Source organism: Lissotriton vulgaris, chromosome 3_2, assembly GCF_964263255.1.
Source record: "Lissotriton vulgaris chromosome 3_2, aLisVul1.2, whole genome shotgun sequence".
NCBI lineage: Eukaryota > Metazoa > Chordata > Amphibia > Caudata > Salamandridae > Lissotriton > Lissotriton vulgaris.
The window spans coordinates 204,577,877-204,603,199 of NC_141690.1; the positions used below are offsets into that span (position 1 = coordinate 204,577,877).

Genomic DNA, 25,323 nt, shown 5'->3' on the forward strand with positions numbered 1-25,323 from the left:
GTATAATCTCAAACGACAACAGTCCTATTTATCAGTAAAAGTTTTTAGATTCAGCGTTCACAATAACTGTACACCATATCTTAGGGAAGATTACTGGTGAACACATTACCTTCATGTAATGGATCAAATCGCCTTAATTAACATTTTACGAACGTACACTAATTGTAAAGTTTTACGTACAATATAGATAAACGTCTTATGAATTTGAAATTCTAAAAACTACACCACATACATCTTATATTCAAAATGGTAATGCTACATCAATGGCTGTTGCCATTTTTCAGTATTGGGAGCATAAATTCTTCAGAGTGATTTTATCAAGGTTATAGTGAAGCCTGTTATGGACAGTAGGGTTATATTCGCCGGAAATTAATCAACTCATTTCCTTTTTAGTATTTAGATGGCATATATCACAAAAATAGACCACTTCTAGAAAAATAACCAAGTAAATGTGGATTGCCCAGCACTACTAGGGCATCTCACAAAAAGTGATGGACTGGCATCACACACTCCACACCACCAGGTGTCATGCTTCATCATCTGCCAGTCCTCGCCCTCCAGAAACCCCGTTTGGTGGAGGACGGGCATACACCTGACGACAGGGATGCACTTTCTAAAGTGAGTGGGGGCCCTAAAGGAATAGTGAGTTAAAAAGCCATCAAGAATTCCCCCGTGTAACTTTAAGGGAACCATGTGGGGTTAAAACCAAAGGTGCGGTGAACTCTGTGGATATGACCTATAATCATTCTCCATTATAGAGGTCCAGTGACCCAGAGGGTGGGAGCAAATAGCCCCATGGGAGGCGAGGGTTCTGGGGGTACCCCGTAGTCACACCCGTGCCGGTCACCGGGGAGGAGTTGAGAGCGGTACTACTTAGGTGATCCGACGGGGAATCGCCCCACATGCACGGGTGGGACTACGGGGTACCCCCAGAACCCTCGCCTCCCATGGGACTATTTGCTCCCACCCTCTGGGTCACTGGACCTCTATAATGGAGAATGATTATAGGTCATATCCACAGAGTGGCATTACCTATACAGTAGGGTAAGACTGGAGCCCCTTATTTGGTCCTGACGAAAGCCATGTACCTTTGGGATACTATGGCTGAAACATGTTGACCTCTTGAAAATTCACATAGCGGTGATTGAATGATTGTTTTCTTGTTCACCGCACCTTTGGTTTTAACCCCACATGGTTCCCTTACTAAATAAAGTTACACGGGGGAATTCTTGATGGCTTTTTAACTCACTATTCCTTTAGGGCCCCCACTCACTTTAGAAAGTGCATCCCTGTCGTCAGGTGTATGCCCGTCCTCCACCAAACGGGGTTTCTGGAGGGCGAGGACTGGCAGATGATGAAGCATGACACCTGGTGGTGTGTGATGCCAGTCCATCACTTTTTGTGAGATGCCCTAGTATTGCTGGGCAATCCACATTTACTTGGTTATTTTTCTAGAAGTGGTCTATTTTTGTGATATATGATTTAATTGGAGGCTGACCTACTTCTAAAGCCCTATTTGCCTCTTGTTCCCTTCTCTGGTCTATGCCTGAGTTCTTGTGATTTCCAGTATTTAGATGGCGCCATATGTATGGAATAATTTTTTGAGAAAGTGTGATATTACCAATGGTATATTCACCCATCGTTATTTGTGGTGGAATTTAGTCTATCAAGCTCATTTGTACATGGTATTCGAATAAAGATTAATCATAACAGGATTTCTCAATTATCACTCATTAGCATTCTTGAGATGAGACCCAATTGTTCAGTATGTGAACCACAAAGAAGCAGAGGCAGTAATCATATTTGATGCCTAAGTACGTACAAACACCATCTAGTCATGCTGTATATATACGAACTACAGTCAGGGACAACCTAATATTTAAAAGGTAGCAAAGTATGAATTAGCAAGTAGCGAGAGACAAAAAAGCAAGTTCATATGAAATCATTGTTCAAGGAAGGCAACTTACTATGTTAGCATTGGACTCGCCACATTAAAAATCCATTGGTATTAAAAAAAAATTGCATTTTTAATAAAAGACTCGTTAAATTTGAGTTAATCTAAAATCTTCTGAATGTCACAGTGCATATGTGATGTTCACAACAAACCGCATTAACTGTATGTTAATTGTTATGCCATAGTTTCATTCGGCCTAAAATGACTTGTGATCTGGTCATTGGTTGATCTACCAAGAGTGGTTTTACAGACATGATAAAAGTCTGTCAATTCAGTGAACATTAGAAACATACCTTTTGTTCCATAACCAACAAGTATTGGCAAACCAAACCTGTCTCATCTTTGCCAATGCAATCCCATAACAGCATTCCTGATGCTGTGCAGCATGACTAAGGAAGAGGTTGGGTCATTTTGTAGGTATGAGCAACTCGTAAATGCATACCTACAAAAGGACAAGGGTGCTTTTCACCCCCTTTTATTTATCCATCAGTGTCGAATTAGTAAATATGAAAAAATAAATCTTAAAACCTACTTAATTGCAAAAGCATAATTTGTTAAAGCGGGTAGTTGTGAAAAAACATGGGTTGGTGTGAGACGCAAGTGCTTACTATAAGGAGCTTAGGGGATTTAAAAACAGGTCGTCCCCCTCTCACTGTACTACCAACAACACAAGACCTGTTCTTATGGTGAGTGTACTATGCCTGATCCACACCAACCTACAGTTTCATTGGGTTGGAGCTGTGGCCCTAATCATCTGGCCAGCTTTTTACTAGACCAGGCTCACCCTTTGTAGTGATTTCGTTTAAAAAGATGTGCTGTATACACTATATCTCCTATCTTGCTCTCCCTCCCGGGTATCAAGAGTGAGTAGAGAGGAAGAAGGGAAAAGAAAAAATTTAAGAAAAGGAGTGATGGATTCTCACGGGAGTAACACCATGGAGGCTCTGCAGGAAGGTACTCGCCTGCCGCCTAGGTTCTCATCATCAGCATCCACCACTCCAACGAAAAGGTGTAGTGTGAAAAAAAGAAAGAAAGTAAAGGTGCTAGGGGGACAGCGCTTGACCCTACACCAAGGATGGTGCCTTGCAAGTCTGGACCTAACGGGTGCGGAGAAGAGTGTCATATAATGCACAACTCAGCTAACGCACAACGACCGGAGCCTTACCTGTTAGCGCTTGTGCCCAGAGAGCGCACGGAGAATCACTTACAGCTGACCAGCCAATACCGCCAAATTCCCGCCACCAGTCGCGCCGCCGCCTTGGGACTACGTTTCCCATCAGGCTCAGCGGCGGCGCGTTCCCCGACGCGGCAGAAGCGCCGGGAGGGGCACTACAAATCCAACAGCCCTCAGCGTCGCGGGACGCGAGCGGGACGCCTGGGGCGAAGCCCGGGCAAAGGGCGGGCCCTCTGTGGCCCTCAGAGGCACGAAAAGGCCAGGCTAGGCCACTCCCTTGTCATCTATCTGCTGATCATTAAGGTACTCTTCCCAATCCGATACCTTGGTCACCATATTGCATTGCTGTTACGTGCCCGCCATTGTATTGTCACTGACTGCTTGTTACATTACCGCTTGCAGTGCACCTTTATTATAATCCATCTGAGTTGAGCTGACCTGTTGGTTACCTGCTGTCACGGTCCCAACAATGGGGGAAAAACAGGTCCCTGTTCCGGCAGAGTCTGTGAACACTTTAGACTCATATCTCGTGCAAGTAGTCAATGATATTAACAACAAGCGTAGGCAATCTCTCGGGTTGAGCCAATCACCCATCTTGCCGTCAGTAAGTCCCTCGACAAGCGCTTTAAGTTCTGAGACATCAGAACCACCGCCAGAAAACCTTCCAGGAACCCCAGTAAATTTGGATTCTCAAGATTTGGTATCTGAGGACAAAGTTGATTCTGACCCGCGATCAGACAGACAAGATCTGATAGATCTATCAGATAATACCATCAACGATTCAAATCAACAGATAGCTGCCACGGACGTAGCCTCACAATCCCCGCAACCTGCCACAAGGGCTATTAGAGCTTGTCGAAAATCTGCACCAAAACGGGGGGGAAAACATCTAGGCAGGAAAAAGGCTGCTACCCCACCCCCTACTCGAGTAAGGAAACAGCTTGATCCCGATACTGATACTGAGCCAAGAAGCACTATCGATGAGGACCTTTTTAACAGGATCCAAGATATGATTGACATCAAAATCAGGACTATAATTAAACCCATGATAGGAAAACTGGATAAGTTAACATCTGAGGTAAAAAAGTTGGGTGTGGCACATAGCAAGCTGGTAGAAGAGGTTGAAAATGTATCCTCCCTCGTTACAAACTTAATACCCACTAATGTGGAGGTCACTCCGAACGAGAGTAGCTCGCAACCCATCCAGCAAGGGGTGCCACCGCCGCCACCCCCGCCTCCATTACCTCCATTACCACCATTACCTGTAGTGGGTCAGGTTGTAGACGCTGTAGACCCCCGCATCAGTACATCCGCGGCTATAGCGGGAACACATCAAGAGGATATTTCAGCTCAATTTATCTTGGAAGCCTCGCCGGTTGTTCTGGTGTTGGCAAACGTACCCGTTTTAACACAAGATAAAGTAGAGTCCAACCAGGACCTAAAAGACAAAGCGCTACATTGGCTCACTAACAACATGCTCATGACAGAACAAGGTTTTGATAAGCTGGCAGGGGATATCGTCATGTCAAGGAGGGTACCATGGATCGGCAGCAAGCCCAAAAAGTTTCAAGGGGATTGCGTTATTCTAAATTTTGCCAATGCCGAGGTCCTTCCAGACATTTTAAACAACATTTTTCCACCCCAACGTCGCAGTGGCTCCATAATTCCTCTCACCCTCAAGTTCTTCTTTGACGAAAATAGGTTCACCATCTTACCTAAACTCCCCAGTTACAAAAGAACCACCAATACTGGTCGATGGGGAGGGGGCCCCAGATTTAGACAACATAACGACTGGTATCAGCCCATAGCATATCGGGAGCCAGGAAGACTTTATCGCCAAAATGAGTTAAACATCAGGCCACCCTTGGCACAAGAGCCAAGAGGAAATGTTTGGGGTTCTGGCCTACGGGCCTATGATTATAGCACCAGGGGCGTTAGGCCAACACAATGGTTGAGAAACAATCAGTTTCCGGTACATCCAATAACCCCACAACCTATGTGGAACTTAGCTCCATTTGGTCAGGGCCAGGTAACCACTCCTTTTGAGTGGGGATTTGGTACTGGCAATAGATTTGCCCCCTTGTCAGACTTAAATACCTGCGACTGACTTGAACCAGGAGTAGCTCAAGAACGGGAGGAGTCGATCGATTCATCACCAACAAGTGGTGGTCCGGCACCGCAACCACCAACAGCTGAAAGAGTAGTCGAGAGTGTAAATGAAGATCTAAGGTCACCCACTGACTCCTGCAAGATTATAAGTTGGAATGTGGCGGGCCTAAACGCCAAACGTCAGGACCATGCATGGCTAAGTTTCATTTCTAAATATCATATCATCGCCCTGCAAGAAACTTGGGACACATCTAACAACCTTTGGTGGGACGGGTACACCAGTTTTACCAAACCTGCAGTCCCTAGTAGAGCGGGCAGAGCCAAAGGGGACTTGGTGATTTTGTTCTCATTGGCTCTAAAAGGCAGCTATAGGCAGATCAGTTCTGATTCCGATAATATTTTAATGGTCGAGAGGGTGATCAGTAAAGACTGTAAGACACTATATGTCAATTTTTATAACTCTGGGAATAGCGAATACAATGGTCGTAATATCGCTAGTCTAGATAATATTTTAAACATAGTATCTCAGGATATCAACTTAGCTTTTGAGCTGATTTTATTAGGCGATTTTAATATTCATTTGTGTGAATTAGCCTGCAAGGGTAGTGATGCAAATGAGGTCGACGACGTAGCCCTACAGGGTCCTCATTTCGAACATTCCGTAGAGGGGCAGGAGCTTGAGGAACTCCTGGCCAACTTTGATTTAAACGAACCTTACTGCGTCCTGAGAAACCCAACTTTTACTGGCACCCAACATGGTACAGTGATTGACTATATTTTTGTCTCATTAGGCATTTTAAGCCGGTCTATGGCCTATCGCACTGTATCCACACACTTCAGTGACCATAACCCAGTACTTCTTGAAGTGGCATGGGGAGCCTACATGGGGGCACCTCCAGCAACCGAGAAAGTGGCACAACCCCTGAGGACCGCTGATCAAGACAGACGAGTAAAGTGGGCCAAAGTGATCCCGGAAAACTTCTATAAAAAATGCTTTCCTAAAATCGAAGCTCAAGTTGAGCTCTGTAGAAACCCGGGCACTCAAGGGCATACAATAGTAGCAGCTTACGAGGCAATATGCGTTCAGGTCTCTAAGGATCTCCTGGCCAAACCCACTCCGGGAGCCCAAGGCCATAAGCGTTGGTTTGACCATGCATGCTCGAAAGCACACAGAGAATTGCTTGTGGCACTAAAATCTGTTCCCAGGGATAAAGCTGATATTTCAAGGAAAAGGAAGATTTATAAAGCGGCTACAAAAAAACGCAAAGACACCATTAAACGCGAAACATGGGACAATCTCCTTTCTGCGGCTGTACTGAAGGACAGCAGGAGATTTTGGGAGATCATGAAGCAGCCCCTATTTGCGGAAGATAACGCACCCTTGGATTGTGTGATTACCGATGATACATGGTTGTCCTTTTTCAAAAACGTATATGGGGGCGCCGATGACGAAGGCCCTAATAGGAGTCATCTGCCCAACAACCACGTACATCCTATCACCTTTAATTCGCAAGAAGTGGAAAAAGCTCTCCTGGCAACCACCAAACACAAGGCACCTGGTCCGGATGGAGTCCCGGCCGACTTCTTCATGTTTTCACCTAAACTATGGGCCGAGGTTATGTCAAATGTGTTTAATGCAGTCAACGGCAATCCAGCCCCTGCCTCATGGGCCATATCCACGATCGTCCCCATTTTCGAAAACAAAGGACGGAGGGACGATCCCGCATTCTACAGGCCCATATCCCTTTTGGACTCGACCATAAAAATATTGGGTAGAGTTCTTTTAGCCAGACTGAGGGAGAACATTGAGGATTGTGGTGGCCTATCTGACTTGCAATATGGTTTTAGAGAGAGAAAAGGAACTATCGAACAATGTATTAACCTGCACTTACTCATCTCCAAGTATACGGTAGCCAAGGAGGGTTCTGTGTTTCTTGCTTTTATGGACCTTTCATCGGCGTTCGACCTTGTTAATAGGTCAAAACTGTGGGCGATCTTGTTGGAGCTGGGCATCGATGAAGCCTTGGTCTCGTTCATGGCCACCATGCATCAGGAGCTGTTTGCAGCCATACGAGTGTCAAATAATGGTAGATGTACCCCACTGTTCAAATCCCTAAAGGGGGTACGGCAAGGCTGCATCTTAGCCCCCACGCTCTTTACCATCTATATTAATGGCCTGGGGGCACACCTGCGCGGCCAGGACGCGGACGTTCCACGCGCAGGTGATGTACAAATCCCGGCACTCCTGTATGCGGATGACGCCGTGTTGATCGCCCGCACTGGTGTTGGCCTTCAGATTCTTTTGGATGCATTTGGCACTTTTATGAATAATTTGGATTTGAAGGTAAATGTCTCAAAATCTCACACGATGGTAATGGGGCGTGAGTGTACCAAAAAAAGGCATAAATCTTTCTTTTGTAGAGGGGTCCCTGTCTCAAAGGTAACTACATTCCCCTACTTGGGTGTACTATTTGACCAAAAGGGAACATGGGGGCCACAGATAAGAGCTAAAAAGTTGGCGGTAACTAGATCCTCTTCAGCGATCCTGGGTTTTGCAGGCAAGTTGGGAGCTAGGCCCATGGAAGCCCTTTTAAAGATCTATAAGTGCAAGCCAGTGGCCATTGCACTTTATGGTTCACCTTTGTGGGGCTATGTTAACCTTGACCCTATCCAGAGAGCGGAAAACAGATTTATTAGATCCCTTCTCTCTGTACCTCAGTCTACCCCAACCTATTCAATCCATCGAGAGGTGGGTTTACCGTATTTGTCAGATTTATTGAGCTTAGCACCCCTGATCCTATGGCTGAAAATGTGGTTGAATGAAGACCTCCCATTAAATCACAAAATACTGAAAGATGTTTTATCTTTAGATAAACACAGCAGTATTCCATGGATGGCCTATCTAATCAAATCATTCACTGACCTGGGTCGCCCCGAACTTTTTTCATGCCCAGATAAAATCAGGGCCCTGGATATAGGTTACATAAAAAAGGCATTTAGGGAAAGTAAGGAAGCGCGACGCGAGGATGATGAACTACTGAAGCCATCAGTTAGGTCACATAAACTTTTGGTTAGTGCCCCCTCCCTCGCACCTTATCTCAGTTTTGTAACTTTCCCTTATCATAGGTTCCTATTAACCAAGTTTAGGTTTAACCTGATACACTACTACCTAGGTTCTTTCAAGGGTTGGCAGAAGCCAGATCAAGCCCCACCCTGTAGCTGTGACGACTTCTCGGTGCAGGACACAATGCACTTTGTTATGTTTTGCAGCTTTTTTCATGAGCAGAGGAAAAAATACTTGCTCCCTATTCTAAAAGAAGCGGGTTTTACTCAGGTACGCCCAGCATTGCTTCATTTACAGCTTTTGTCAAATCCTCGCACTACCTTCTGCATTGCTAACTTTTTAGTGGCTGCAGCTAGGGTGAAAGCTGCTGGTCAAATTTCGCCTTAGTAATTTTTAAGGGTTATTATGTTTGCTTTCTTTGAAATGATTTGTATTTGTATTGTCTTAATTTTGGATATAGTATTTTAAATGCATATGCAGTTTTGATGTTCTTAGGATAACGCTGGGTTATGTACGTACGTATGTATCCTATGTTATGTTTTATCGTCTTTTTGTTTCTTTGTATGACTTGTAATAAGTCGAATAAAGATATTCTGACTGACTGACTGACACTCTAATCCTGTGATTAATAAAACTGAGCTAGATCACGCTGGCCATCTCTACTTTATTCTGGGCTGCGTGTCTGCTCCCTTAAAAAGCCGACATGTTTTGTTGCCTTTGCTGAAATTTACGGCAACTTCTTCAGGGCTTGGGTCTATCACTCCACCTTGCACCAATTCACTCTTGTGCCATTTTGTAGGCTTCGGAGGGCATACCTATACCTCCTAGCTGATTGTGCCCCTGTCACTTGATTGTGAGTAGTTTCCCTCGAACTGCTCCCGTCAGTCGGGGTCTTGCTCTCAACCGGCGTTGACTCGGCCGAGACTACGCCGGTTGAGAGCAAGAACCCCACCTGACGGGAGCAGTTCGAGGGAAACTACTCACAATTAAGTGACAGAGGCACCTGAGGGCGCCGGGGCCGAAGCACCCGAGGCAGCCGGGGCTCCTAGTCGGGGCCGCTTAGCCCGAAGGTGCCGCGGAACCAGACTGAGGAGTGAGCGACCTCATGGCCGTTCCAGTTAAAATGGCTAAAAATCTGTGAGTTCTCTTTGATGAAGACCTGTCTTTTAGCACCCAGGAAAACCACACAGGCAGTATTTGCTTTAATATTCTTAAAACTTTGAAGAAAGTGCTGCCGTACATTCCCTCAGAGCTACATCAGCCCACCATCAATGCCCTGGTTACCTCCCAGTTAGACTACTGCAATGCATTATACCTCAATGCCAGCATAGGTTCTCTGAACAAGCTTCAGGTCGTGCAAAACGCTGGGGTAAGACTTATTCTTAACATCCCAAAATACTAGTCCACCACGGAAAGAATCCATGCCTTTCACTCATTCAAGGCTCTGAACTTTGTGTACAAAGCTATGCACAGAAAAGGCTCACCACGTCTCACGACCATTGGCACACTCCAGGCAAAGCCTTGAGATCCTCTACCCATAAAAAACTTCTCTTCTAGATTTCATAGGTCCGATTCAGGTGGCTGCTCATTCTCAGTGGTGGCCGCTAAACTCTGGAATTCTCTGCCCCCTTCTATCACCACGGCTGACTCGCTCTAGACCTTCAGGAAGCTTCTGAAGACCTGGCTCTTTGCCTCTTACCTGGCTGTTGCTAGTCTCTTTCCACTTCGCCCAGCACCTTGACACCTTTTGGTTTTAGTTTGCTTTATAAATATCATTCTATCCTAAAAGTAGGTGCCTTCTGGAGGGTGCAGAGACTCCCAAAGCGTGAGCTCACTATTATTAAAACCACAATCCTTCCACAAAAAGAACGTGTTGCAGAGCCTTCCCTAGCATTGCACCTAAGATTTGGAACTCCTTACCTCTAGATGTACGACGAATACCCTCCTCCTCCAAAAAAGAAGTGAAATGGCTTACAATGAACAAATTTATTCCATAAAAAGCTAAACCTTATATCACTGTTAGCAACTTATCTGCTAGACTTCTGTCTGCATCTTTCTATATCGAATGTCGTTTACTGGATGTATATGTATATATATTACCCCCATTTATTGAATATATGTATATTACCCCCAACCATCTAACGTTTCCGTACATTGTAATGTAAAGCACTCTGACATCCTCTAGGGCCATGTTCGCGCTATATAAAACAAATAAATAATGATTTGGCACACATCATTTCTATCATTGTGGGTACTAGGTTTAATGACCACTCCCAGATTTTAGTTACCCCTTGCTATAGAAAGCGGTGAATCCAAATATTACGCGGGATGAAACTGTTAAGGCGATTAAAGAAATTCTGACAGAGGAGCTAATAAGGAAATTATAATTGAATGTGTAACCCTGGTTGGGAAAAATAATGTTTCCGTTGGTTTATCCTTGAAAAGATAACAGGGAACAAATGAGGATGGAATGTAGAAGTGAAACGCAAAAATAGAGAACAGTGGTACATAACCAAACATGATACTGTTCAGAAGGGGTAAAATACAAAAAAGATAGGATGAAGCTGATCAAGTAGATGTCCTTTCGGGTTCTTGGGACGCTCCCGAAACCTGTATCAAAGACAATATTGTTTTAGTTATATTAGGGTCAGCACTAGAGGATCTTCCTGCTGTAAGATTACTAGAGACTTTGACTTTGTCGGTATCGACTTTTACAACCAGAGTAATTCCCATTTTATGAATTTGAAGCATCATAGATTGAGTTTACAAAAATCAGTTATAAGATAACATTATCAGTAATTTTTTATCCGGGAGTCTTAGTCTGTATTCTGAAATTTTACTGTTATGATTTTCCAGAATTACACAGGCATTTTTTTATTTTAAATATGATTAGAATAATACGATTTATAACATTTTGATACCTGTTGCACAAGTTACTACTTGTGTAACAATATATCTGTAAGAGACATTAGGTAGTGCTAGATTCCTTTCCTTAGAATATCCCCAGGCGTCAGACTGGATCTGGAAACCTTTCGCTAGCACTACCTCTGCGCGTCAGTAGGTGGCATTGTGCAGCTCTGCGTCCGTCGCTGGCATCGTATGCGCCGAGATGACATCACGGAGACTACTTGGGCGCCACCCATGCGCGCTGATGTCAGTTCTGTACACGACTTTCCGTGCCAGGAACGCAGAGCCATGCAAGAAACTGACCGCTGACGCCAAGAAACTAGGGCCCTGAAAGGGATGTCCTTAACCCTAGAAATCAGGTCGCAGAACGGGGAGGATGGGTGGGCCGGTAAGGAATCCATCACTAACTAATGTCTCTTACAGATATATTGTTACACAAGTAGTAACTTGTGCATCTGAAAGAGACATGTTAGTGATAGATTCCTTACCTTAGAATAGATACCACAGCAATACCAACTCCGGTGGTAGGTCTGCGAACAAGATTACACCAGAAAGTACAGAGAACTGAACGGCCAAAGAAGCCATCCCACCCGACTTGACTGTCAAGGCAGTAATGCTTGGTAAACGTGTGCAGCGAGGCCCACATAGCTGCCTGACAAATGTCTTGCAAGAAAAAACCACGTCCCAAGGCAGTAGTGGCTGCTGTTGCCCTGGTAGAATGGGCACGCAGCCCCACAGGAGGCTCCTTCTTGGCCAACGAGTAACAGGCTTGTATGCAGAGCACGACCCACCAAGAGATGGTCAGTTTGTGCACGGCCCGACCCTTTTTGGGGCCCACGTAGCCAACAAAGTGTTGGTCTTCCACCTGGAACTGTTGTGTGCGCTTCAGATCGCACATGCGCACGTTTCTGGTCCAGACGGGGGAGCCTCTCCTCTTGTGAAGGATGCTGAGGCGGAAAGAAGGTGGGCAAAGTGATGGTCTGCCCGAAGTGGAAGGGCGTGAGAACCTTTGGCAAGAAAGGAGGACGGGCCCTTAAAACCACGTTGTCTGGATGAACAGAAAGTAAAGGAGGCTTAGAGGAAAGAGTATAGAGCTCACTCACTCTTCTGGCAGAGGGGCTAGCTATCAGGAAAGCAGTCTTGAGAGTAAGATGCAAAGGATAGTTATGAAGGGGTCCAAAGGAAACCCACATCAGATGTGTCAAGACAAGGTTTAAGTCCCATTGAGGCATGATGAACGGCACAGGAAGAAATGTGCGCGTAATGCCTTTCAGAAAACGGTTCACAATCAGAGAAGGCTAATCTGGAAGCCGTAGAAGGGCGGAGATGGCCGAAAGATAACCTTTGATAGTGCCCAGAGCAGAGCCCTGCTGAGCCAAAGAAAGAAGGAACAGAACAACCTCGGAAAGAGGGGCAGAAAGGGATTCACAGTCTTTGTTGTGCACCATGCCACAAACTTGTTCCACCTGCAGGCGTATACCGTTTTATGCCAAAATGATATCACAGACTTCGGGAGGAAGCTCAAAAGCTGTCCACCGTCGCCGCTCAATCTCCACGCATGCAGGTGGAGGCTGGACAGGTTCGGGTGGAGGACCGTCCCCTGCTGCGACAGAAAATCCTCCCAAAGAGGCAGTCGGATCGGGGGATCGTTCGCCATACTGAGTAGTTCGGGATACCAGTATCTTCCTGCCCAATCCGGAACCACAAGAATGACTTGGGCCCAGTTGCGCCGAATCTTCTTCAGCACTCTGGCAGAAGTGGTATAGGCGGAAAGGCGTACAATAGACTGCAACTCCACTTACTACGAAAAGCATCACCAAGCGAGTGCCGCCTTGGAAATTCCAACACGTAGAACTCATGACATTGCACGTTCTCTTCGGTGGCGAATAGATCTAACCAAGGCTCTTCCCACTGCTGAAAGAGACATTGCTCGAGGTCCAAGTTCAGACGCCATTAGTGATCTATCAAGCCATGTCCAGAGGCGCAGAGCCATCTGACATAGGGTCCAAGAACCCACCCCGCTCTGTTTGTTGTAATACCACATGGCGGTTGTGTTGCCTGTGAACACCTGCACTACACTTTCCCGGACAAAGGGAAGGAATGCTTTCAGCAGAAGTCGGCCCGCCGAAGCTCCAGAAGGTTGAAATGGAGCAAAGACTCCGCCGGAGACCACAGGCCTCTGATCTCCGCCTCTCCCAATGGCCTCCTCATCCCAGGAGGAACGCATCCGTTACCACGTTGTGCTCCGGTTGGGGAAGGGAGATCTGCCATTGGCCCCCATCGCAATTCGTGAGCCACCGCTCCAATTGTCGTGCAGTGCCCTCCGAGATCAAGACATGATTGGACAGGTTGCCCTGATGCTGCGCCCACTGGAACTTCAGGTCCCACTGCAGAGCCCGCATATGTCATCTGGCATATTGCACTAATGTTAATGTTAGGGGTTTGGTAAAGCGCAACAGCTGCCCCAGCAAAGAGACGTCCCGGCGCTGCTAGATCAAAGAGACAGGTACTCTAGGTTAGCCAGATGTAGACAACAGCCTATGATGATGAGAAGAGAATAGTTTTAATGGCTTTCCGAAAAGCCAGCAGGTTCTCTATTCCACGGATGTGTGCCGGCAGGGAGTTCCATAGTGTAGCCGCCAACACCCGAAAGGAGCGCTCTCCCATGCGGCATAGTTTGGTTCGTGGTACATTCACCAGGTGTTGTCCCAGCGAGCGTAGGCTACACCGGGGAACGTACCAGGTCTCCCGGTTTTAAGGATCTTAAAAGCCTAGCAGAATGCAGGAGGCCATCGGGCCCAGAAGCAGGAGGGTCATCCTGACAAACCCGGGAGAGAGGCTCAAAGATCGGAATCATAGCCTGAATATCCCGGATTCGCTGCTCTGCAGGATAAACCAGAAACCGTGTCGAATCCAGAACCGCCCCGATGAAGGGGAGCTTCTGAGAGGGACTTCGGTGCGACTTCGGCACGTTGATGGAGAACGAATAGTTTCTTACCTGTCGGTGTAGTTTTGCAGCTTGATGATCTTTCTGTATTCACTATGCTGTGCATATTCCGCGGTCTTGTGGTTGGGTCCGGATTCGCAGTCTTTTCTTTGGTTTTTTTTTTCGTCGCCCAGGTGGGCGTCGGCGTCACCCCTCCTTGGGTGTATTTCCGGTGACGTCGGCATGCTTCCTGCGGAAGCTCCCACCCTTGGGCGCCATCTTCGGATTCTTTTTTTCCGTGTTTCTTTCATCTCCGAAGTGATAGCAATGTTCTATGTAGGTGAAACTTCTTTTAACCGCTTTGTATATAAAGTCATTTTTTTTTTTTGACCACCTCTTTCCTCTCCAGCCTCATATTTCTGGCGGAGGTGGGTGGGTTCGCTAGTGAATCCAGAAAGATCATCAAGCTGCAAAACTACACCGACAGGTAAGAAACTATTCGTTTTGCAGCGTGAATCTTTCTGGATTCACTATGCTGTGCATAGATTTTGTAGCGGTTTCTCATTTCTATGGCGGCTAGGTGGAAGATGAGCTTTGGTTCTTGAATATGTGCTGGAGCACCCTTTGTCCGACTTGTGCTTCTCTGTTCATCTGAACATCAACGCAGTAGTGCTTCGTGAATGTGTGCACTGAAGCCCATGTTGCCGCCAGGCATATGTCTTGTATGGGTGTATTAGCCAGGAAGGCTGTTGTCGCACCTTTTTTCCTAGTGGAGTGGGCACGTGGCCCCTCTGCTAGTTCTTGCCCTGCCCGTTTGTGGCAGAGTTTGTTTGCGCGATCCATCGTGCAATAGTGTTCTTGGTTACAGTCTTTCCCATTAAACTGTTGGCGAATGACACGAAGAACTCCTTTGTCTTCCTGTGTCCTTTTGTCCTCTTGATATAGTGCATGACCGCCCTTCTGGCGTCTAGGGTGTGAAGGGCTGGCTCTGCGCTATTTGTTGGTTTTTGGAAAAAACTCTGTATCTGTATGGACTGGTTCATATGGAATTTGGACACCACCTTTGGCAAGAAGTGTGGGTCAGTCCTCATCACAACCCTGTCATTGTGTATTTGTATGTATGGTTCCTGCAGTGTTAGCGCTTGAAGCTCGCTCACTCGGCGTAGGGACGTTATTGCAACCAAGAAAGCGGTCTTCATGGTCAGCATTTCTAGTGAGGCCTTGTGGAGTGGTTCAAAGGGCTCCTTCATGAGTTCCGTCAGGACTATGTTCAAGTTGCATGCCGGTGGTGGCACCCGCTTGGGTAGTGCGATCCTCTTTGCTCCTTCCAGGAATCTCTTCACAACCTGTGACGTGAAGAAACTCCTGCCCATCTCACCCCTTGTATAGGCGACTATCGCTGCCAAGTGTACTCTTAAGGAGGACGAGCTGAGTTTTTTTCTCCAGTAAGTGCGTGAGGTATTTTAGCACTGTGGAGTCCTTCATTTTATTGTGAAGTCTTTCCTTCCTGCACCATATTGTGAATCTCTTCCACTTTGCCACGTAGCACTTCCGTGTGCTGGGCCTTCGTGCCTCCAGAAGGACCCTGAGGGTGCTCTCAGGCAGCCTCAAGTGTGCGAATTCTATGTCCTCAGGAGCCACGCCACTAGGCTCAGGCTCTCTGGCTCTGGGTGCAGTACCTCTCCGTTGTGCATGGAGAGCAGGTCTTTTCTTCTGCCGAATCTGTGGGGTGCACTCTGTGCCATCTCCATGATCTGCGAGTACCATGTCTGTCTGGCCCACTGTGGTGCGACCAGTATCAGGGTCATGTTGCTCGCTCTGCACTTGCTCAGTGTGTATCAGTGGTATCGGGGGGAAAAGCATAAGCAAATGTCCTGCACCAATCTATCCATAGGGCATTCCCAAGGGACCCTTCTTCGGGTTGTCTGGATGCGAAGCTTTGGCATTTGGCATTCTGGCGTGTTGCAAACAGGTCCACTGATGGCGTTCCCCAATTGTTGAACAACCACTTTGTCTCCTGAGCATTGAGCTCCCACTCGTGGGATGCCGATGTCTGTCTGCTCAGCCAGTCTGCCTGAATGTTCTCCTTCCCCGGTAGGTGTATGGCCAGTAGGTCTATCCTGAGGGGGATGGCCCATCTCCATATCTCCTGCGCCAGTGTCGAAAGCATTGTTGACTGTGTTCCACCCTGCTTGTTGATGTAGAACATCGCTGTGGTGTTGTCTGTCTGCAGCAACACCCTCTGCTTGTACAGTCTTGTTTGAAAGGCTTTCAATGCAAGGAAGATTGTTTTCAATTCTAGATAATTGATGTGCTTTGTCGCATCTACTGGTGTCCACAGACCCCTCACTGAGCTCTTCCATGTGAGCGCCCCATCCCATCAGGGATGCGTCTGTGGTGATGGTCACTGTTGGTGTTGGGGGTGTAAGAGGTTTTCCCTTTGCTATGTTCTCCATGGTCCACCATGCCATTTCCTTCTGCACTGCGTGCGTCACAACCACTAGATCCTCCCAACTTCCTGAAGCTTGTGACCATTGTTCCTGGAGCCATTCTTGGATGGGTCTCATGTGAAGTCGTATGTTTGTTACCAGGTGGATGCATGATGCCATCATCCCCAAGATCTTGCTCGCAGTCCTCACTGTCCGAGCTTGTCCCTTCCGGTAGAGGCGAGTTTGCCTCACCAGGGCCCCTGCTCTCTTGTCGCTGGGGAACACTCTGCCCTGTAAGGTGTTGATCTGTGCCCCCAGGAAGATCTTAACTTGTTGCGGCTCCATTGATGATTTTTTCCAATGGATGGAGAACCCCAGGTTTATCAGCGTGCTCGTCACTGTATGTGCGTCTTTCTTGCATTTGTGGTACGAGTTTGCTTTCACTAGCCAGTCGTCCAGGTAAGGATATACGTGTATTCCCTGCCTTCGTAGGTGCGCTGCGACTGCCGAGAGGCACTTTGTGAAGACCCTCGGTGCTGATTTTAGACCGAAGGCTAGTGTTGTGAACTGGTAGTGGCTGTCTCCGACCGTGAACCTGAGCATATGTTTGTGCGTTACGTTTATTGGTATGTGCAGGTAGGCGTCCTTGAGGTCCATCGTGACCATGAAGTCCCTAATCTGCAATTGCGGTAGCACCTCCTGCAGGGAGGTCATTTTGAATTTTTGTGTTCTTATGAATGTGTTCAGGAACCTGAGGTCCAGAATGGGTCTCATGGTCTCGTCGACCTTTGGCACGAGGAAATACGTTTAGTATATTCCCTTGTTTCTTTCTTTGAAGGGAACCCGTTCTATGGCCTCCTTCTGTAGGAGCTCTCTTGCTTCTTCCTGAAGCCGCTGTAGCTGTTCGTTTGCTAGTGGCTTTCGCTTAGGTCTCCTGCTTGTTGGCCTCCCTTCCAATTCTAAGCAGTACCCAAATTGGATGATGTTTAGAATCCATTTGTCTGATGTGATCTCTCTCCATTCCTGGAGGTAGAATCTTAATCTTCCACCCCTTGGTGTTACGTGGTGGTAGTTGTCCATTGTGTCCAGACCCCTTTGTACGTGCTGCCCCCTGGGATCCTTTCTGTGGGCTGGCACACAGGTGTCTCTGAAGTCATTTAGAGGCGGGCTGCTGGCCCCCTCTTTTATGCTGTCCTCGTCCATTTCCTCTCCCTCGAAAGGACTGGCCCCTTGACTGGTACTGCCAGGACTGCTTCTGTTGACTCGGTTGCGCCTGCGAGTCAGCCTGGTGCGTCTGCTGGAAAGCCTGGTGTGAAGTACCTGGCTGGTTTCCACCTCTTCCGCCGGGCCTCCGTGACTGGGTGCCCCTTTTGTTGCCTCTGAACTGCAAAGCTCCCATGGATCGTGCAGTTTCATTGTCTTTCTTTAGTTGACTGAGTTTGTCGTCAACTGTTGTCCCGAACAGCGTCTCGCCGTTGAACGGAGTGTTCAAGATGCTGTGTTGCACTTCAGCCTTGAAGCCTGAGATTCTGAGCCATGCGTGTCTTCTTTCCGTGACACCCATCATCATGAGCCTGCTGGAAGTGTCTGCTCCATCCAGGGCCGTCTTGAGGCAACAATTTGCCACATTTTTCTAGTCTTCCACCAGTTTATCGGCCTTCTGCCTGGCCTCCTGGGGTAGGTCTTTCACCAGTTTTCCTAGCTCCTCCATGATCTGGTACATGTGCCTGTTTATGAGGGCATTGGAATTAGCCATGCGCCATTGGGTCGCAGCATTCCGTTCGATCCTTCTGCCCACTGAGTCCATCCTTTTGCTCTCCTTATCAGGAGGTGGTCCAGAAGTAGTGGCCACGTTAGCCCTCTTCCTTGCTGTGGCCGTGATGATGGAGTCAGCTGAGACCACGCCTCGAATGTAGGCTGGGTCCTTCAATGAATATTTGTACTTCTTTTCGGTTCTGGGAGTGACTGCCTTGCATGTTGCGGGCTCCCTGAATGCTTCCATCCCCTGCGCCAAGACGCTGTCGAGCATAGGTAGATACTGGCTCCTTGTTTGCGTGGGGAGTAATGTCTCGAGGAGAAAGTCCGCTTTCTGCTTCTCCTCGTCGAGCTTGAAAGCTGCTGCCCCAGACCTGATCACCGAGTTGTAAGCCCCGATGTCGTCCGGCGGCGATGGCCTTGAGGGGTATGTGTCGACCGCCTCTTCCGGGCTCTCGGTGTCGACATCCAGGTAATCCTCCTCCTGCGGGTCAGAGGTGGCCGACTCGGCGTCCAATCTGCTGTCCTCTTCCTCCTCATAGCTGTAAGCCTCGTAGGGATTCTCGTCCTCTTCCTGGTCGTCGACCATTTCGGCACCAGGCTCATGTTCCTCGACGTGTTAGTCTTCCTCCTCAACGAGTTCCTGCATGGGTGACTTGGTCTTGTGGGGAATCGTGAAGGCTCTCATCTTGGCGACGAAATCCTTTTTCCGCTGCAAGATGTTTTCCATTTCGGCTTCTAGTCGCCGTTTTTTCTTTTCCATCTCGGCCGCGTTGTCCGCGCCGGATTGTTCGGCCACTCTCTTCGGCGCCTGGCTCGGCTGTGAGAGTTTCGGCGTCGAGGACTTGGACGTCGAACTGGGTTTCGGGTCCCTGTATGGCGTCGAGGCCTTAGGGTCTTTCTCCCTCTACGTCGATCGGTCCTTTTCGGGGACGATCTTCGACGACTTCTGCTGCTCAACAGCTCTCGGCGCCAGGGACTCCTTCTCAGAGGATCCGCTGGGCCTGTGGGTAGCTGCGGACGCCAGGTGTCTCTGCGTCGGCGCTTTCGGGGTCTTGCCCTCGTTTTTTCGAGACTCGGAGTCTCTCGTGCTCTTGGGGAACGACGAGTCTCCTACCTTATCAGATGTCTTCGTGTAATCTGTCTTTACGACCGTGTAGCTGTCGTCTTCGGCGGCAGCGTTGTCCTCTTCCTCCGAGGACATCCCCAGCTCGTACAGCGATGGCATCGGGGCTTTTCCTTGGAGGGTGTCGTGCGCTACCCTCTGGCTCTTCCTCACACGAAGGGTCTTCGGGGCGAAGACGGAGCAGGAATTGCAGTCCTCGCTTCTGTGTTCTACCGGTAAGCAAAGGTTGCAAACCGGGTGTTGGTCTTTCTGCGCCAACTTGTGGTGGCAGGTAGGGCAGAACTTGAACGGCGTGTTGTCCAGCGAGTGTTTAGGCCTCCCGGGCCGCGCAAACGTCGTCGAAGTCCTCGATGATTTCTCCTTCCCTTCGCCGGGCAGTGTTCGGCGAAGTCTTTCGTAGTCTTCTTCTTTCGATATCTTCTCCAATTTCAATCTTTTCCTAGTACTTTCTCGAAAAATGTCTGGAGCCCAACGGGAACGATCCAGACCCGACCGCGGAAAAAAGAATCTGAAGATGGCTCCCAAGGGTGGGAGCTTCCGCAGGAAGCATGCCGACGTCACCGGAAATACACCCAAGGAGGGGTGACACTGACGCCCACCTAGGAGACGGAAAAAAATAAAAACCAAAAGAAAAGACTACGAATCCGGACCCAACCACAAGACCGCGGAATATGCACAGCATAGTGAATCCAGAAAGATTCACGCTGCAAAACCCCAGCAAATGCAGGTGGTCGGCCGAAGTCTGAAGATGGGTGACAACTGTTTGTGGCGAGCCCGCCTTCAACAACCAGTCGTCGAGGTAGGGAAAGACTGACAACCCTAACCAGCCCAGGTGAGCTGCGACCACCGCCATCACCTTCGTGAACACCTCAGGGGTGCTGGTAAGGCCAAAGGGGAGCACGGCAAACAGAAAATGCTCCTGGCCTACCGTTAACTGCAGGTAACGCCGGTGGGCCGGCCGTACTGGGATGTGAAAATATGCGCCCTGCAAGTCAAACGCCACTATCCAGGGTCTAGGGCAGCCAAGACGTGAGCCAGAGTCAACATCTTGAACTTCTCCTTCTGAAGGAAGCAATTGACGTTCCAGAGGTCCAAGATGGGATGCATGCCACCTTTGTCCTTCTTGGGGACCAGAAAGTAGAGGGAACAAACACCATGTCCTACTTCTGGTCCAGGAACGCGCTCGATGGCCCCCTTGGCCAAGAGGGCCATAACTTCCTGTTGGAGAAGTGCAAAGTGATCCCCCGACATGCGTTGAAACTGATGTGGCATGGCTGGGTGTTGGGGGGGGGGGGGAGGAACTATAAGGGGAGGGGGTAACCTCTCCGGATGAGTTGCAGCACCCACTTGTCAGAAGTGAGAACGCCAGTGGGGGAGGTGATGTTGAATCCTTCCAACCACAGGTGTGGGGTGCACCCCAAAGCTCGGACTAGGAAGGATTTGAGGCGAAGGCTACAGGTGCAGAGGTGGACTGACCCGCACGCTGGCCCCCTGTACCTCCATGGCAGCCGCCACAGCCTCGATGAGTTTGGTTCTGCGCAGGATTCTGTCTGAACGAGCAGGCTGGGGCGTCCCTTCGGTGGCCACGAAATGAATGAAAGGTAGACGTGGCCTGGCGCATGGTGGACAGACCCAAGGAATTGGCCGTAGCACGAAGTCCTTAAAACGCTCCAGTGCACGGTCTGCTTTATCGCCCGACAGGCGAGTGCCATAAAGGGCATGTCCATGAGTGAGCTCTGGACACCTGGCGAGAACCCGGTAGATCTCAACCAGGCATGGCGACGAAGCGCCACAGTGGTAGAACTTGACCTATCTGGTGAGTCCGTTGTGTCTAAACCACACAGAATGCCGAACTTAGCCGCATCTTTATCTTCGGCAACTGCTTGGGACAGCACAGCTTGGACCTCCTTAGTACACTGAGGCAACACCAGTGCAACTGTATCCCACACCACGTGGGACTAGTAGCCCAATAGGCACGTGGTGTTCACAGACCGTAGCCATATTCTGGCCGAAGAGAACAACCGCTTGCCGAACTGCTTCAGCTTCTTAGAGTCCTTATCCGGCAGAGCCGTGGGAAAGGCACTCTGGGATGTCGAAGCTTGGATGACCAGGCTCTGGTGTAGGATGAGTGGTCAGAAAGGCAGGGTCACCCTTCGCCGGGGGATGACACCTGACAATGTTTTTATCCACTGGGGCCCCTGTGGCTGGTACAGACCAAGTGCCCAGTAAGACATCAGTGAGGGCGTCATTAAACGGCAGCAAGAACGCCATATGGAGCACCTTACTGAGGAGATTAGTTTTCAGGGCTACCGTAGGGAGATCAAGGTTGAGGACCTCAGCTGCCCGCCGGACCACCACCGTGTAAGAGGCGCCCTCCTCCATGGTAGGCGGGGAAGAGGCAAACCCTGGGTCAGAGGAGACATCAAGGCAGCCGGCCTTTCCCAACTCGCCTGCCCAGTCCTGCTCAGAGTCACACTGACTAGCAAGAAGGTCCTCTGATCCCTCCCAGTTATCCTCCACCATACGGGGCACAGACTGTGGCGGCAGGGATCGGGGAAGAAACAAACAGCACCAAACCGGTGCTGTGTCCCAATGCAGATCTCAGGTCGGGACAAAAGTGTCAGGGAACCGGGGCAAGCGTGGAACAAAAGGCACCCACTGCGGCGCCGGAGTGTGGAACCTTGTGGCGCCGTGGCCGGAGCCAGCGGCGCAGAGGCCGGATCCACCGACTGCTCGACAGGATCCTGACACAGGACCGCGGGGGAGAAGGCACAGAGGGAGCCCAAGGCCTAAACAGGCAGTCCATGGTAGCAAGAAATTCTTGCACCTGTGCAGGAGTCACAGACGGACCCGGATAAGGTGGGTAGACCACGGGACTCCCGGGCTCCGAAGGAGCTGCAGGGGCAGAACCCCTGTCCCCCTTGTAGCATCCGAGGACCATCAGGGGGACGCCAGAGAGCGACAACGCTTCAACTTTTTGGTGACGTCTCTTACCCAAATCCAAGGGTGAAGATTTGGAGCCCGAGGAGCGATGATAGTCAATCAATCAATCAGGCATTTGTATAGCGCGCTACTCTGTGCCCTGTGAGCGTTTTCTGGACCGCGAATGGCGCTGGGTCAAGTGGACCCCAAGCAGCTTCCGGCGCCGCTCCCTCAAGGCCTTCGGGGCCATGGCTAGACAGTCCTACAGGACCGAGAGTCGTGGTCGCAGTCCAGGCAGTAGAGGCAGACGTCGTGGGCATCCGCCACCAACATATTGCGATGGCAGGCACCACTGTTTCCTACATGCACTAGAGTAGACTGACAGGAGACAGTCTCAAAAGAATAGTAAAAAAGGGACTAAGGTATGTGCTTCAACTGTATCTGAACTTACTGGCGCGAAAAAAGAAAGAACCGACGTCAGCGCACATGGGTGGCGCCCAAGTAGTCTCCATGGCGTCATCTCGGCGCGTGCCCCCACCTCCTGATGCGCAGAGGTACTGCTAGCGAAAACTTTCCAGATCCAGTCTGACGCCTGGGGATATTCGAAGGTAAGGAATCTATCACTAATGTGTCTTTCAAATAAATATGGCACCCCTTGGGTTCCTTATAAACTTGGTTTTCTCGTTCATGCTGCACCAACTTAGTCAAAATTATAGAAGTGTCCTGTTGTAATATAAATAAGGATTTGGCCATTTTTGGGATCAATTGTATAAAATAGAGGAATTCCCAGTAAAAGATAAACCTTTTTAAAGACCATGATTAATGCTTTAAAGTTTGTGTTTTTTTAATATGAAATCGTGATATGACGAGAATACTTGATTGCTATTTTATTTGTGGGAGCTGTCATCTGTACTCTATAAAGTATACACAAGTTATACTTGAGTTACTCAAGTATTCTTTGATCTTAAATATGATAAGACTAATGTGATTTATAATATTTTACACCATTTAAAGAGGACTACTCCCCAGTCCTTGATAGGTTTCCCGATGACGCAAATAACGTGGTGCACGTTACCACATAACGAGGTGCAGTGAGACGGTATAAGCGAGATCCGCTGTTGGCAACAGTTTGCATTATCATAACGGGCAACCATGCATACACGAGAGGACTCAACAATAAGAGCTTCATCCCTTATGGCAAGTTCTACTAGTTGGAACTTAGGTGGTTAGAACAACTTATGAGCACACTAGGATTAGCTTTATTAGTGTTTTGGTATTAGTCTTTCCGTTACAGGGACGGAAGAAGATTTAGAAGTCTCCGTCCAGCTCAAAATTACAGAGCCAAGTTTTTCAACTACCTACATGTGGTTTCACTGATCATCCATCAACCGCAGGTACTTGAGATAATGAATGGTCGAAGCTTAATTAACTATAGAGTTTGTTTTTGAAATAATGAGGTCATCGAGTAGAACCGCTTACTCTTCTGATAATGTTAAACTCTTGAGTTGGTGGTATCGTTTGAGTAAATTATTATTTCAGGGTCACTGTGGGCAGAAAGTCGAGTAGCGCTGAAAAAGGGGTGGAGCATATTCAGCCCACTTAATAATTGCATGAAGCGTCCATTGAACTTCTGAACTATTGGAACATGAGGATATAATAAGTTGAACATATGGAATAGGTATGCTCCCATGTAAAATAATTATGGCAACCAATTGAATTATCTGGGGTAATGGGCTAATAATGATGTCCCTTTTCCCCTTCTGTCTATGTGCTGAAACGCAGATCCTCATCTGTTTTGCTGGTATTTTTTTTAACACGAACGGTGTCTCATCAAGTGTTGTTCACCGGTGAGTTACTCCTATTTGGTTGAATTGACCCTCTGAGTGGTATAAATGAGTATGAGAGATTGAGAATATTGGGAAACCTCATTACAGTGTTGGTTGGTATGTATTGTTGAAAAACGGTATAGTGAATGCCCTGGGAGACGCCCCGACACCCACTGACCACACACGCAACCTGGGGTTTATCCTGGACTCATCGCTCTCAGTGACCCAACAAGTCAACCCCGTCTCCTCCTGCTTCAACACCCTCCGCATGCTTCTGCAAGATCTACAGATGGATCCACACCAGAACCAGAAGGACGATCACTCAGGCCCTCGTCAACAGCAGACTCTACTACGGCAACGCCCTCTACGCAGGAACTACGGCCAAACTCCAGAAAAGACTTCATCGCATACAGAACGCCTCTGCATGCCTCATCCTCGACAGACCCCGCCAGACCCATATCACTTTCCACCTGAAAGACCTGTACTGGCTCCCAGTCAACAAAAAGATCACCTTCAAGCTCCTCACTCATGCTCACAAAGCACTCCACAACGCCAGACCAGCAGACCTCAACAAAAGTCTGACCTACACCCAAACCGACACCTTAGCTCTGCCGACCTCGCCCTTGCCCTCGTCCCACGCATCCACAGGACCACCACCGGCGCCAGATCCTTCTACCTCGCCACCAAGACATGGAACACCCTCCCCACCCAGCTGCGACAAACCCAGGACCTGCTGACCTTCAGGAGACATCTCAAGACCTGGCTGTTCGAGCAGTAACTGCCTTGAGACCCTCACAGTTGATTAGTGTGCTCTATTGATTAATTGATTGAATGCTAGGAATATGGATGCCAATTTGATGATTTTTCATAACAACCCTAGTCTTGGGGAAGCAAATGAGTTTAGGAATATAGGATCACTTATTGTTTTGGTCTGGATAAAGTAATAATTATTCATATATGTATGTTTTATGTGCACCATGACAATATGGATTATAAATCGTTTTTTCTCAAAGTAGTCAACGCTTTGTTGTTAAATTTGTGTAATACACAACCCCATCTTGACAAATAATTTTTTTTTTGCTATGCAAGGTTTTTATGTATTTTCATAAATTAATTTCTCTATGACAAATG

General features: G+C 48.3%; 1 protein-coding gene across 4 annotated transcripts in view; it reads right to left on the reverse strand.

Moving 5' to 3' along the window:
• The window catches only part of TACC3 (transforming acidic coiled-coil containing protein 3), a 534,052-nt gene that overhangs the window by 35,288 nt on the left and 473,441 nt on the right, over positions 1-25,323 (reverse strand). The gene's annotated exons all lie outside the window — the stretch shown is intronic.